General features: G+C 45.4%; 1 pseudogene; it reads left to right on the plus strand.

Moving 5' to 3' along the window:
• The first annotated feature begins 11740 nt into the window (after positions 1-11740).
• LOC123126342 (uncharacterized) lies at positions 11741-12418 on the plus strand (annotated as a pseudogene).
• Positions 12419-13320: the final 902 nt, after the last annotated feature.

Genomic DNA, 13320 nt, shown 5'->3' on the forward strand with positions numbered 1-13320 from the left:
CCCTTCACACTGAAACACAGACAGCCACGAACGTCGACGGCTTTATCAAGAAAGAAGCGTGACACAATTCAGTACGGAACCGTGTCTGTATGGACTGCACGTCCGTGCTCTTAAATACAAGGAAATAAGCTTTTAAAAACAGCGTCTCTCTTATAGGCCAATCCGTGCCTCGCAGAGTAAATGTCTGTGGCTGTGCGTAAGACAAAGGTTCATCTCCGTGGGCTAAACGCCCGTGCATCTTCGTCTGATAGAGTCACAGGCTAGCGTGACTCTATGTAATACCACCGACCATGCCTTTGAGCGCTTCATGCTCGTGCCTGTGACCCGAAACACTGAATCAAGGATGAGGCGGCTGCCGCGGGTTTCCGCTATAAACGCACGAACGTGACCCCACGTAAAACGCAAGCATGCATGTCTGGGCCGCCATACGGTGCCTCTCCTGGTGATAGAGTCAACGGAATCATTTTGAACGGATCCCTCCACTCTTCTCCCTTCCCTCCCATCCCTAGTTATGTTTCGACGGGTGTCTCCTCGTATCTGGGTGTGAACGCCACGTGGCGCCGCTCCGGAAACCCAAGGGTTCGACGGGCGTCCCCTCCGGCGACGCCGCTCTGACTCATCGCCCGAGGCCAGGCTCCGGCTATTTAAGGCGAATGGACGGCATCTCAAAACCCTAGACACACCCTTTTCCTTGGTCTTTTCAGATCCATGCCACATATAGCGGTGCGATCCCAGCAACGGAGACAGAGATGGAGATCCCAGCAACGGAGACAGAGATGGAGATCCACTCCGGTGCGCCGTGCACCAAGAGGGCGAAGCTCGCGCCACCGGCGACGCCGTCCTCTGGTGGTTTGGCGGTAGCGGCTGGAAGCGGCGAGGACCGCATCAGAGGCCTCCCGGACACCATCCTCGGTGAGGTCATCTCCCGTCTCTCCACTAGGGAGGGCATCCGCACTCGGATGCTCGCATGTCATTGGCGTCCTGTTTGGCCGACCGCTCCTCTGAATCTTGACTGCCGTGAGATCCCTGTCGCTCGTCTTTTTAACGCCCTAGAAACAGTTCATGTCGAGATCATCAGTAGGGTCTCTGCCTACAGCGAGGAGCTTGCTCGCATACGATACATCGGAACTTGGCATCAGGGAAAAACAGTTCCTGGTGATGGTTCTTGCCTTCCAGAGTCCATCCTCTCCAGCCATGTGGGCGCAGTTCTCCGCCTTTGTATACCGGCTTGCTACCTCCAATGCAGACCCTCTACTGTCCACGCCTGGCTTGAGTCCCCCAGATTGAACAATCTCGAGGTGCTTGAGTTTTACTACCTGTTTCCACGATTTGTGAAAGAAACTGTCAAAATATCGCACACATGCTCTTCATCTACGCCCTCACTACCGAAGTCCGTCTTTTGGTTTTCCTGTTCTCTGTGCACTGTGAGCTTCGCGTATTGCCAGATACCAGACCATTATGTAGAGGTACTTGAACTACCACTGGTCAAGAGACTTTCACTTGTTGAGGTTGATATATCAGACTTCTCGTTGCAAAGCATGATCAACTCTAGTTGCCCTGCACTCGAGTGCCTGCTGCTTGTTTGCAATAGAGAAAGGCATCGGATCACAATAAATTCCCCTAACCTTGTAAGCATCGGCATCCGTGGTGAGAAAGGAAAATTCATCACCGAGGATGCCCCCTCACTTCAAAGGTTGATCCCCGATCTCTAGAGCAATAACATGGAGGTATTCATCATCTCTGCACCCAAACTGGAGACATTGGGCAAATTCAGTATCTCGCTTGACCCCACAGGTCTTATGGTACTGACATTTCACAATAATTCCAGCTGCATTTCCTTGAGAAAGTAGTTTCATGTCATCCAACCTTTTGTTCTAATAATTTTATGTTTTATTTTCCATGTTATGTGAAGGATTTGGCAACGGTCAGCCTATCTACAATGCGGCAATCTGTCAAAACCTTGTTTTTGGCCATGACCTATAAAGTGGACCTGGTCGTTCACTTGCTTAAGTGCCTTCCAAATCTGGAGAACTTGTTCGTTCAGGTGATGATTCTCACGCCCGACGAACTGATTGGGACGGGGGTCATGGAATTTATCGTTCATTTTGTCCTTCCATAGATCTTGACTATCTTTCAACCTTTATGTGTTTCCAGGGAGGAAACGTTCCTGATGGTGCAAGAAATATTTGGCGTCGCAAGCACCGTGCGTTTCTCAAAGAACACATCATTCATTTAAAGACGGTAACGCTGGAAGATTATGAAAAAAGCGGGAAGAACACTGAGTTTGTGAGGTTCTTTATTCTAAAGGCAACGGAGCTAGAGACCATGAGGATTAAGTTTCGCTTTCCCTCAGACTTCACGCAAGAATTTTACGAACAGAAACAGAAGTTGTTCCTGTGGGAGAATAAAGTTTCCAAATGCGCCCATCTCAAGTTATCAGCATGCTGCAATCATTTGAAACACAGGCGTGTTGAATGCCTGGATTTGTCAGATCCGTTCACTTGTGCGTGCTGGACACAGGGCTGTAGTTAGTTCCTCAAGCTAGTACAGTTAGATGTTGTTGCGCCAATCTGATTCTGTGTTATGTCTAAACATGGCTGAAGCCTCTTGCACCATTTTGTAAGCTTGTTATAACAATGCTTTTGTGCTATGCACCCGCTGTTCTGAAATTTTGATAGTTTTATGTCACTATCGTGATGCTACAAAAACATTCGTGTGCGGTCGTCGACCAGGGAACAAAAACATTTGGAAGAGAAGAGGCACTTCCTTGCCTGTTCTGCAAGGAACGTGCATCTAGTGCATGTAAACCAGTGTGTCTGAAGTGACCAGACAGCACTGCGTCCTTTCGTGGCAGACTGTACATGCACATGGCCGTGGCTCTGCTTAATCTCAAACCGTGCTCCCAGCGACCTCAGACTGTACGTGCCTTTCGTGTAAACGCATGTCCGTGAACGAGTTTATGTCTGAGTACAAACAATCGAGTTGGCACTGGAGTGCGTCGGCTTCAGGAGTAAGCGCGACTCTGTAGATTGTAGATTTTATGTGTGTTAGTGCTAGTGCGGTGCTCCCGTCTGACATAGGACCGTGCCTTTGACAAGTCAGTGCCACGTCACCAGAGGCATGGTTCCCCATGCCTGCCAAACCGACATCTGTGCCTTGCTAGATTACAGTAACCCATGTCTCGTGGAACGATCCAAGATGAAATATTGTCGGATGCGCCTCGCTAGCAGCACGTTTCTTTGAAATAAAAAAATATTCAGGAGATCAATATTTGATGTGTGTAGACCGTCACACACCCTCTGAAAGATTGCAAAAAATGAGATACATGCCTTTAGTCAAGTAACCATGTCCAAGCATAAACTTATACTAGACGAGTATCCCTTGCAACGTTTCAAAAGAAGGCAACTGTTAATGATCATTCTTTGAGGATTGCCTTGATCATCAGGAGGTCATTAGTGTTCGCAAACCCTTGCCCCAAAAGATCACAGATGACGCTTTGCATCTTCTTTCTATTCTCCTTCAGCTTATGCACCTCCTCCTTCAGAAAATCCCTGTCCAGCTTAATTTCACCCTTGTCGTCCTTAAGATTATGAATGGCACTTGTGAGAGACCTCTGAATGAGCTTGACGTCTTTATCAACGATACCCATCTGCTTCGTCTGCCTGTCAATCTTCATGGTAGTTACATTAGTTCTTTCCACAGCTGCAACAAGATTCTCGAGCTTAAGGTTCACTCATTCATTATCCATTTTAAGCATGCTTATCTCTTCATCCTTTGCTTGCCTATCATCATTGCTCTCATCTAACATCCCCCAGAGCTTGAGTAGGCACCTCTGCATAATGATAGGCCATGGGCGGTCAACCCATTCAATGACTCCACAGTTCATGCCTCTCTGTGAACAAAAAAGGAACAAAATAAACAGAGACTATTAATACACTGCTGCAGAAGCTCTGGAATATAATAAAGTTCACATATACTTGGTTTATAACCTCATTCAACTAACTATGAACCGTGTTTGTGCAATGTGGCACTTCAATGGTTAGGTACCCACAACACTAATTATGGTGCTTCGCGCACCCTGTCCGCGGAGTTATTTCATAATTGTACTTAGTTTCTTTTAAGCCAGCTTGAATTAATCTGGAGCTACCTCTGTAGACAACTTATTTAGAGAGTTTTTTTGAAGAATATACTGACTACTAAACAGAAGTCCCATTTGTAAACAAACATGAGAGTGTCTAGATCACTTCTTTTGTGTTCAATGATGTAAAATAAGTAGTGACATTTACCCTTTTATGTAAAGTAAAAGGACTACACAATGTTTCCTACAATCAGCCGGAAAACACAAGAAGAAATCAGTCTTCTTTTGTAGACTACAAGTCCTATGTCCAAACAGTTTGATTCAACAAGAAAGTAACTCGGATTTTTGAAAGTGACCAACTTTCACAGCACAGCCGAAGAACCTCCTCCCCGTGTCACTTCCTTCAAAAGCCACACACCGGAGAGGCTTGGTATCGTGGAGAACACAGTAGAGAGGACGGTCGAGCTCTTTGCCACAGAAATCATGGTCTTCGATGGTGTCAGGGTTCTCCTACAAGGACACATGAATGTTTAGAGCTCAGATCTTTTGTTTGGAAAACAAACCCCAGTTCAACGCTCCGCATGTAGCAGGAAATCACCTACATAGAAATCAAAATCCAGTTCAAGGAAGTTCAAGCCTTCCTTCCTCCCCTCTTGTCCGAACTTTTGTGTCGACATGGCCCGGAGGATGTGAGCAGATGCGATGCCGTAGGCGGCGTCGAATTCGAGAGGAGAGAGAGAGAGGGAGGGAGAGAGAGAGGGGGAAGAGATATAGTGAGAGAGCGAGAGGGGAAATGAAAGCGAGGGACTTCGACATGGTCCGGCTCGACCAAATACTCCACCTACTCGCCAGACCCACCAACCCCCACCCCCTCCCACGCCCCTTCTTTTTTGCGCTGGGATGGCAAGGAGCCATTTACTATTGTCAGTAGTTTCAGCTTTGGCGAGCGAGTACACAAAATTTCTCCCCTCTCCATAAGTACTCCATAAATACATCGTTTTGTGCGTCTTCCCTCCCAAGTCACTTGCTCTTCCGCTCGCCTTCTCTGGTTCCTTCCGTCTTTCTTCATTCGTCTTCTTCACTCTACAGTCCACATAGATGGATCTACAATTCGCCCACTTGCTCTGAAATACAGTAATTTTTTCCCCTCTGCTTAATACTTACGCGTTGCGCACTGTCTTTTTTTAGATGGATTCTTGTTGTATGTTACCCTCTTAATTTTAGTTCTTGTGTTAATATCCTACGAAACAAATATCGTCATTGGGACTACAGTTATTCAGGTACTACCTCTGCACGTTACTTTGACCTGCGTTATTCAAAAGCACTTGAGATTCACATCCACGAGCTAATAATATCACGTTATGTGCTCAATGAAGGGTCTCTGCATAAGTAGCCTACACGCGGTGCTGGATTCCGTCAAGGCCTTGTTTATCTCACAGACATGCTTTAATCTGGATGAGATTGTTGACTTGCTGCGATGCTTTCAATGCTTGCAAAACTTGTTTATCGAGGTGATGATTTCACACACGTTGAAAGCCCACGCATAATATGCATAATATACTGGCACTAACTCTTAAGTTTGCTCTTCTCGTGTGTTTAGGGGGGGAGGATGGGATCAAAGAGGTCTAACAAATGAATGGCGCCAAAAGCAGCGGGTGTTTCTCAATAATCACGACATTTGTTTGAGGACATTAACGCTGGAAGACTATGAAGTCACAGATGCAAACACAGAATTTGTGACATTCTTTATTCTCAATGCTACGATGCTACTGACCATCAGGCTTAAGTTTGGCCTGTGCACAGATTTCACTCATGAATTTTACAAATGGCAAGAAGAGGTACTGCAGATGGACAAAAGGGCTTCTAATTGCGCAGAGCTTAAATTAACAACAACTTGCGAGCACATGCACATGGACTTAAAAAACACAGGTGTTGAATATCTGGATTTGCCAGATCCATTCAACTGTGGATGCTGAAAACAGGTATGAAGAGATGTACTTGCTATATTGAATGAGTGCATTGTGTAAACATGGTCAAGCAATTATGTACATGCTTTCTGTTTTCAATATCGATCATATGTTTCTGGCCCCTATGATAAAATAAATCAGCTCACACAGATGCTCAAAAATCAAACTAGTATCCTCTTGTTTATCTCAGTTGCTTGGCATGAAATTATGTCTTTTAAAAGCAACATGCGTCCATTGCAAACCTGCAACTGCTGCAACCGCGCCTCTCCGAAGGACGTCCGTGCACCCCACAGGAAACGAACGTGCATCAAGAGGTTGTGAAAATCATACGTCCGTGTAAACACGTCTCTGAAAACACTTGGAATGCTGTGATAATGACTTAAGGTCAGCAACGAACCTCCAATCACTTTTTAGATGTTGGGTTTCCATTCTCATTATCATATTGAACAAAACTCATGCATCCGAAGAATTCGTCAAAGCGAAAGATTACGTGCCCCTTTTAATTGCAGACACCGTGTCCCTCCGAGAGACCGTGTCAGAAATGAACAATTCGGAAAATAGTAGCACGGTCTTGCGTCATTTAAACATACACCCGTGCCTCTCTTAGTGAACAAGCAACTTAAAATGTTACGAAAACTGAGGCACTTCACTGCATTTTCTCCTTGGATAACCGTGCGCACCGTGGCTTCACTCCACTGTCCCTCGGAGTGGCCGTGTCATGCGAAAACAACTAGGAGAACACAACTAGGAGTGGCTGTGTCATGCGAAAACAACTAGGAGAACACAAAAGACGTCGGTGCGTCGTCCGCATGTACAACCGTGTGCCAACTGCTTAAAGACCACGCATCTATCAATGAACACGTCACTGAGAACATTTAGAATACAGAGGCCTTTCCGTGCGTCTCATTCTTATCCTTACAGGACGATGCGCACCGTGGCTTCATGTCCCTGTCCCTCCGAGAGACCGTGCTAGGGAAAAATACTTCGGAAAATAGAAGCATGGTTGTGCGTCATGGACATGCACAACCTGTCTCAGTGAACGCCTCACTGAGAAAATTTGGAAAACAGAAACAAAGTCGTGCCTTATTTGCATGTAAGTCCGTGCGTGTTGGGGCCGTCCGTGCATGCCTCTATGCTCCTAATAAGCCTATAGTCTTGTCTTTGCCACTGTACAGTAGCCCCATGTCAGTGAGCAGGCGCGTATTATAACTGTCTGTTCTGTTTTGTGCCAACCCAGACCGCCCCCTCCCACTCACCCGCTGTAGCGTTCATCGCCTCTTCTCTCTCGATTCTCCCTCTAGATCCAGGGTTAGTCTATTTTCTCTTAATTTCTATGTGAATTTTTCGCAATGATCTGTTTTCCTCTCTGTTGGTTTCGTCTCTCCGTGATTGAAAGCGACGCATCTGCGCTGTTATGCTAGGAATTGCCTGGAAATTCGTTGTGATCTAGACCAAATCAACGCAGTACGAGGCCGAACCTGTACACGACCCGTGCCTCTTAGGGGTGGGGTTGATTTGAAGTCGGCGTTTGTGCTTGAGAACGCTACGAGCTGCAGCGACCTGCGGTGTCCAAGTCACAGGTGAGCGATGAACTTCGCCGAGGGAGGTTGGTAGTTTAAATTGAAGCCCGTTAGGTCTTGCAAACAACGGCGGTGGCCGGAAGTCCAAGCGAGTGGCCAGACGTTGAGCTCTATTGCTTAACCGGCCACAGGGTGCTGGAGCTCGGTGTTTGGGGTGCTGTTGACTGGGAGTCGGCGTCTGTGCTTGAAGATAGCGTTTGGGGTCCTGTACGCTGGAGGCAAGGTTAACGTTGATGGATCACCCATTTCAAATACCACCTAGCCACACATGTTCCCATGGTTGGCGTCGGCGACGGTGGCGTATGGTCGCGGATGACGTTGTTGCTGGGTGCAGCTCCGACCAATTTACATATAATTTTAATGTTACAAACACTCCTTTGAGCCGCCTGATGATAGACTATTGTTTCTCCTTTTTGCCTGTCTTGTCTTGAAATATATATACATTTGCTAAAGCTGCTTTTAAAACCAAGCAGCAGAAATCCTTTCACTGATTGAAATTGACAACCAAGATTGTGAACTGCTCTAAAAATAGTTAATACTGAATTGTGATGAATTAAGCAACCATTTTTGGAAAATAAAATGCTGATTTAATTAAATTCATATTTCCTCTGTTATTACATATCCCATATCTATTGTTCACCTTCTAATCAAAAGCTGTGCACATGTCTTTTTTAGGAAATTGCTTGTGAACGACTATTTATGTAAAAATGCCGGTTTAGCCGAATAGTTTTTCAAGATAATAAAATTTTCCTTGTGTTTAGAATTTCATATAAAAGTTGTTTTGCAACGTATTCCAGGGGAAACCATGTGTTGTGATATATGTACCAACTTCGGTTGCTCCGGACTGGAGTCAGGCGTTCTTCACAGCGCGATAACAGTGCATCTTCCTCGACGCTTCAAGACATGCCTGGTAAGGAGAAATGTTTGCCACCCCATGCGGCCCATCAGTTACTACCAACTAGTGTATCTTTCTGATGAAGGAAATAAAAGTTTCTACCATATTGTTTGAATGGAATGCCTACATTTAAGCATTTAATGATATGTTTTTAATTTTTGATGTACCTTGTTTTATCAAATAGCAACCTGTTGAAAAAAGTTGGTACATATATGATAAGTGCTATCTGTCTTGGTTATACATGCCTGGTAAGATTTTTTTTCTTGCGCAGTATGTGCCATGCTATTGCAGGCAGCAAGTCACTTCTTCAATCTATCGGTGGAAAGAGGAAGCATTTCAAGAAGAAGGAAAACAAAGAAATCCAGTACTGAACACCAACGAGGATCTGTCATATGAGATCTACATCACCGATGAACCTAACCGGTCTAAAATTCATGGACCTGGCTGGGAAAAGTTAATTAGTGACTACGATCTTCATTATCGAGATCTAATCATCATAAACCTGGATACTGGGAGTCTGTCCATTGAGATAGATTTGAGACTCAGTGATTCTCGAGGAGGTCACAGGCCCCTCCCCAAACCATCACTAGGTAAGTGCACCAACTTCCATCCTGTTTTATCAACTACGTTTATCAGCATACTTTGGTGCTCCTACCCCTCTCCACTAAATTAATGACATACTTACAGTCAAAGTTATTTTGAAAACATTTTATGCAATTTTGTTGATTATCATCCCAACTTGATCATATGCATTGAATTTAACCATTCATTTTAAACTTAAATACCGAGTTCATCTGTTTAAACAAATTTGTTTGAAAATGAGTTATTTTTTTCCATGCAGCTCTTGATTTTCTAAATGACTCGGAGAGGGAGTACATTGGGAAAACAGTGTTCGGTCGAGGCGTAAACCTCTCATACAGACAATTTGGACAGATGATATACTATGTGTTTCAGTTTGACGACTTCCCCACCATACCCTTTGTGCAGCGTCTAAACGTCACCAATGTCATAAATGGTCGTCTGGTTAGTCATTGAATATTTGTTTTGATCCACTGTCATGGTTTTGTTTGCTATTTTCGATGTTTTATGTCCTTGTACATTGATTTTATCTAGTAATATTGGTACAATCTGCAGAGAATCCCGTCTGCCGTTGTGAGGCTTCTAAAGATGAACCTGGGATATCTACCTCAAAACGGTGGTATCAGCCTAACAGAGATGTATGATGCAATAGACATGAGCACAACGTACTCCATATGAACCGACGGCAGAATGGAGGTGACCGGTTTTTCAGATTTTGCCCGGGAAGCTCAGCTAAGGGTTGGTTCAATTGTCCTTGTCACAATTGAAAAGCGGTGGCCAACATTGGGAAACATGAAGCTGCTGCGGATGATAATCAACGACCTTTCCTGATAGAGCGTTGCCGGTGGCTATACTTCCTAGTTCAGTAATTTATGTCTGTTTTGTGAACAGCCTGTACACATCATTTTTGTTATTTAGTTATGTCATGGTATGTAACTGAGCATATAATTATGTCCAAGAGGACGGTGGTGAAAATTCCCTGTCAAAGAAGGTGAACACTTACGTGGGTTAGTTTATTTATCTCTGATAATAATAAAAGGATTCGCTGAATAATAATGGAGGATGAATGGCTGTGGTGAAGTATGTTTCAGAATAGTTTAGTGACGTTGCTAGCTCCGCACGTCAGTAGTATACATATTTTTCACTATGGTGCTCCGCAGAATAGCGTCATGCCAAGTAGTTTGTTGCGATGAGCTCAAGCATACACCTCTGTCAACCGCACAACACTTCCCCTAAAAACCTAGCGCCTTCCCCTATGGCTCAGTCACCTTAAACATCCATGCCTTCACATAGGTTCATGTCCGTGCCTCACGTAGCATCGTACCTGTGCCTCTAGCTGTGCTACTCGCTGTATAAGTGCGTTTCGCAGCTGCATGCCCACGCCCCTCGTTTCTTCTCGTTGTTTCTGCCCATCTCGTACTTGCAACTATTTCAGACATGACTGTGCCTGTTGAGTCGACACATTCATGACTCTCAAGACCGTGCCTCGACAAGAATAACGACCGTGCTTGTAACAGTGCAGCGTTACAGGTGATACATTCAGGACACATTAGGGACCACCTTGCCACTATTTCATACATGACCATGCCTGTTCCGTCGTCACATTCATGCCTCTCAAAGTTAATTGAAAAATATTCCGGAAAAACAGTAACGGATGCCTATTGTCAATCCTCACGTCACGTACATTCGACGCTCATTCCTTCGTCACAAAAGTAATTGTCGTGCCTCTGCCACAGAACATATAAGTGTAAAACGATTATTCCTACACTTGTAAAACCGGGAATGCCCTGGATAAATGTCGAATCCCACCTTGCGGCAAAACCATGGAGGCCGGTGCTTCTCAGGAACACATCTGTGGCTTTTTGCGCATGTAGTTGAGTGCACGGCTATTTGTTCGTGCCCGTGCCTCACGTAGCACCATAGCATGAATTGACGTCCGTGCATCACGTAACTTCATTTCCGTGCCTGACGTAGCATCGTATCTATGCCTCTACTTGCGCATCTTGTTGTATAAGTGCTTCTTGCAGCTACATATCCACGCCTGCCGTTGCTTCTCGTTCTTTCTGTCCATCTCATAGCGTCAGCTGCAATAGTGCCTCTGAAAAAACACAGCACTGCTCCTACCAGTGAATGTATCACTGAAAACAATTGCCACTCCCAATGAATGTACCACGCCCGTGTGTCTGAGAGTTAAACCAGCCACTTCAAGCATGCTTCTCTTGGTCAGAGACTTGTGCCTCTATATACTGCCCCTGCATGCCTGACGAGATAAATTGTAAAAGTTAACATTTGACAGCAAACTACGCAAGACAACGATCATCTCCCTGACTTGCTGGAGATACGACGGTTGCTAAAATCATAACTGCTTATTTTATTTTTATTTTTTATAAAGAAAAACAACGATCAAAAACCCAGGATGTGCACAACCGCACCACAAGGGAGATGAAACCACGATCCATAACCCACGATGTGCACAACCGCATCGACAGTGAGATCGTGCACTCCTTTCCCGCTTCCCCGCCCTTAAATTTAGACATCCGCCGTGGCCTTCTTACACACAAACAACAGAAATCGCCATTGCGCTCCCACTCATTGTTCCCCACGAAAAACCAGGTTCCAGGAGGACCAACTGCTCCAGGCCATGGGATTCATCAAGGAATTCATGGAGGTGCAGGCCCACGGCAACACCAAGTTGCACGTGATCCACACCAACGACTTGCACAAGGCGGCGACCACCATCGAGCAGTACGAGCGACACCTCGAATTCGAGCGCCACAAGATCATCGGAGTTGATGTGGAGTACACCAACGACGTTGGCGAAGATCAGAAACCAGCCCTCGTCTAGCTCTCCGTCGGCAAGGATCATCCGGTGTTGCTCTTCCAACTGAGCGCCACCGACAAGAACTGCACCAGGTTCGACAACTTCCTTGCCGACCTTAGATACACGTTTGCTGGCTTCTCCATCGATGGTGACATAGAGATGCTCGGGCGCGTCGGACTAGAGATCGCCCACTTCGTCGACATCCAGAAGGAATGGAGGGTGCCTACAGCTACCAAGCCTCTCCCTTGGGGATGTCTCAGGCATCCTTGTCCACGACTACTACAACAACATGAAGAAGAAGCTCACCAACGCAGAGCACCAGCGCTGGGCGCGCATGCCCCTGTCCATGAGGCACATCGAGTACGCGGCAAAAGATGCTTACGCTGCGTACGAGATATGGAGCCGCCTCACCATCATCCAGGAAGGCCTCCGCCGGGCAAAACTCGAGAAGGACAGACCAGGAAGCGCGCAAGGTCCTGGGGCGACTACGACTACTGAAGCAGGTGGTCCCGGCCAAGAAAAGTAACTAGAAGATTGCTCATGCCATTCTAGATTTCCCGTTAGATTTGCTTTCTCTCAAGACTGCCATTTCCTTGTTCTAAATATAGATTTGCTTGTGTCGCAGTTAACCTTGTAGTTTGCTTCCAGTTTACATATCTTCTGAACAAGTTTATTTCCAGTGCAATGTTGCAGTTTTCTATTATTAGAATATATTGGCGTGAACTGAAAAATATAAACACAGCACAGATAACCTTGTAGTTTGCTTCCGGTTTACATATCTTCTGAACAAGTTTATTTCCAGTGCAATGTTGCAGTTTTCTATTATTATAATATATTGGCGTGAACTGAAAAATATAAACACAATACAGATACTATACGATTAGCGTAACGCACAGAGCAGGTACACATAGCAATCCACAAAAATGACGAGCATGCAATGCACTAGTACCTTTGTGGATGCAGTGTCGAAATGCAGGGACAACAATTACAGAATGCTCCTAAAAGCAGTGCACAATGTTCTAACAAACCATTGCACACACAAATATTAAAAATCGTTCGTATGGAACACTTTGAAAAAACATTTTGAATACAGAGGTAGTTAGGTGTTTATTCTCCTTGGAAAACATTGCTTACGCCCGTGACCCTCAGAGAAGAACACTACAGAGGCACGGTTGTCCGTCAATAACACCAACTACTTAAAACACCCAAGAAGGCACTTCGGTGCCTCCACTCCTATGGAGACCGTGCGTAAATTGAGTTCACGTCCGTTAATGAGGCCGAATGCCTTCGAAGACACATGAAATTCATAGGCCATGGCCCCCGCAATGAAAACGTGTCAATGAAAGCTTCTTGAAAACAGAGGCACATCTTCACGTGCTTGCATCACGATCCTTCGCCTC

The sequence above is a fragment of the Triticum aestivum genome, chromosome 5D, assembly GCF_018294505.1.
Source record: "Triticum aestivum cultivar Chinese Spring chromosome 5D, IWGSC CS RefSeq v2.1, whole genome shotgun sequence".
In the NCBI taxonomy this organism is placed as follows: Eukaryota; Viridiplantae; Streptophyta; class Magnoliopsida; order Poales; family Poaceae; genus Triticum; species Triticum aestivum.